Source organism: Saccharomycodes ludwigii, chromosome II, assembly GCF_020623625.1.
Source record: "Saccharomycodes ludwigii strain NBRC 1722 chromosome II, whole genome shotgun sequence".
Taxonomy (NCBI): Eukaryota; Fungi; Ascomycota; class Saccharomycetes; order Saccharomycodales; family Saccharomycodaceae; genus Saccharomycodes; species Saccharomycodes ludwigii.
The window spans coordinates 1,297,501-1,300,000 of record NC_060201.1 but is presented as its reverse complement, the minus strand read 5'-3'; the positions used below and the strand labels follow the sequence as shown (position 1 = coordinate 1,300,000).

At 38.4% G+C, this 2,500-nt stretch overlaps 2 non-coding genes across 2 annotated transcripts in view; one reads left to right on the top strand and one right to left on the bottom strand.

Moving 5' to 3' along the window:
• Nucleotides 1-333: 333 nt before the first annotated feature.
• Nucleotides 334-450, bottom strand: SCDLUD_001836. The gene has a single exon (XR_006829205.1). It is a non-coding gene; the product is annotated as a 5S ribosomal RNA (ribosomal RNA).
• A 1,669-nt stretch (nt 451-2,119) lies between these two features.
• Nucleotides 2,120-2,500, top strand: part of SCDLUD_001835 — a 1,795-nt gene continuing 1,414 nt past the window's right edge. Inside the window, exon 1 of the ribosomal RNA XR_006829204.1 lies at nt 2,120-2,500. This exon is cut by the window's right edge and continues 1,414 nt beyond it. This is a non-coding gene — a ribosomal RNA (18S ribosomal RNA).

The following is a 2,500-nucleotide window of genomic DNA, read 5'->3' as shown; positions in this document are numbered from 1 at the left end:
GTGGTGTGCGCAGTGTTTTATTATGTATTGCATAGTAGTGCGCGCAGGGTTTTATTATGTATTGCATAGTAGTGCGCGCAGTGTTTTATTATGTATTGCATAGTAGTGCGCGCAGGGTTTTATTATGTATTGCATAGTAGTGCGCGCAGGGTTTTATTATGTATTGCATAGTAGTGCGCGCAGGGTTTTATTATGTATTGCATAGTGGTGTGCGCAGCGTTTTATTATGTATTGCATAGTGGTGTGCGCAGCGTTTTATTATGTATTGCATAGTAATACGCGTAGGGTTTTATTATATACTGCACAATAAAAATAGTGTTTAAAAAAAAAAAAGGATTGCAGCACCTGAGTTTCGCGTATGGTCACCCACTACACTACTCGGTCAGGCTCTTACCAGCTTAACTACAGTTGATCGGACGGGAAACGGTGCTTTCTGGTAGATATGGCCGCAACCGAAATATTAAGAAAAAAAATTAAATATACGCGCGCACGCTTTCTATAGGGCTATTTTTTTGTCTGCACCCAAACACCCAAATTTTATTTTATACAAATAAACATAAGTTATTCCAAAAAGAAAAAAATATATCTATTTGTAAACTAATATTAAGAAAGTTGTAGGGGCTTATCTAAGGACATTTCTATACCCTTTTTGCTGCACAGATCACATATCTCCGATCATCTGCCCCGAATTCTAAGCGGAACACGGAAATAAAAACGGAAAATCCGCATAAACAAGGATTTAAGGCTTAGTAAACCACACCACCAGCATGTACAGGTGGCATTATATGGGGGTAGGCCTTTCCATGAAGGCTGTAGGGTCCGTATAGATGGAGTTACGGAATGCCGGTACCGGAGATACTGTTGCAGGCCGGTGTCGGTGAGGGTGCTTCAGATCAATCACGTGATTTTGTTGGAAAAAAAAAAAAAGACATCTATCACATGACCAAAAACGTGACATAAAAAACGTGACCAAAACGTGACCAAAAAACGTGACCAAAAACGTGACATAAAAAACGTGACCAAAAACGTGACATAAAAAACGTGACCAAAACGTGACCAAAAAACGTGACCAAAAACGTGACATAAAAAACGTGACCAAAAACGTGACATAAAAACGTGACCAAAAACGTGACCAAAAACGTGACCAAAAACGTGACCAAAAAACGTGACCAAAAAACGTGATTACGGATTAAGTTTTTTTTTTTTTTTTTTTTTTTCCCGACTAAGACAAAAAATAATATAAATGCACCACTTTTGCTTGCAATACACACATATTAAAAAAAACCGCATAGACCTAAAAAAATAAAAAAATTAAAAACAAAAAAAACAAAAAAAACAAAAATATTAGCATATTATGCACAGAGCTGTTTCTCACGGTCTGTTAAATATGTCTGCAGGTACTTCATGCGAAAGCAGATGAAGACAAATCGAAAGAGTTTGGAAACAAGCTTCAGTAAATTTTGTTGACAGTTCGTAAGAACAACAAATGGCCTCGTCATACGGTGGAGAGGATCGCTAGGTGATCGTAAGATCCTGCCTAGTCCCTATACAGCGTACTGACATGGGTGATGGAGTTGGCTTCCCCTCTTCTGTATTGAAAGGGAAAGAAAGCTCTTAGCCTGAATAGTCTTATTCTGGAATTATTTTACGATTTTTCCTATGAGTAAGCAACGAAGGATTTGGTGGATTACTAGCTAATAGCAATCAAAACCAAAGAATTCAAACTTGGGGGAATGCCTTGGTAGGTAGCCGGCTTTTTCAAGCTGTGATTCTATCAAGTGTAACCTCCTCTCAAGCTAGTGATATTAAACCTTTCCGGTGAAACATTCTGGTTAAAGTGTTTAGTGGAAACTAGTTCGAGGAAACTCAAAGAGTGCTATAGGTAAGATTGAGAGTTTTTGTGAAGCTTTGGAGAGAGTAAAATCTTCTCTGAGCATTGCAGCTCTTTTCCAGAGAGTAAGGGAGAGATACGTTTCTTCTTTTTTCTTTCTGGCAACTAAATTTAAATTATCTGCGTTTTCAAGAGAGGTTGGGGCAGGTCTTTAGCTAGGGGGCAGTCCACAAGATTGTTTCTGTGCAAAAAGATCAGCTGCGTCTCTCTTTAGAACTTAAGATAGTTATCTGGTTGATCCTGCCAGTAGTCATATGCTTGTCTCAAAGATTAAGCCATGCATGTCTAAGTATAAGCAATTTATACAGTGAAACTGCGAATGGCTCATTAAATCAGTTATCGTTTATTTGATAGTTCCTTTACTACATGGAATACCTGTGGTAATTCTAGAGCTAATACATGCTTAAAATCCCGACTCTTGTGGAAGGGATGTATTTATTAGATAAAAAATCAATGTCTTCGGACCCTTTGATGATTCATAATAACTTTTCGAATCGCATGGCCTTGTGCTGGCGATGGTTCATTCAAATTTCTGCCCTATCAACTTTCGATGGTAGGATAGTGGCCTACCATGGTTTCAACGGGTAACGGGGAATAAGGGTTCGATTC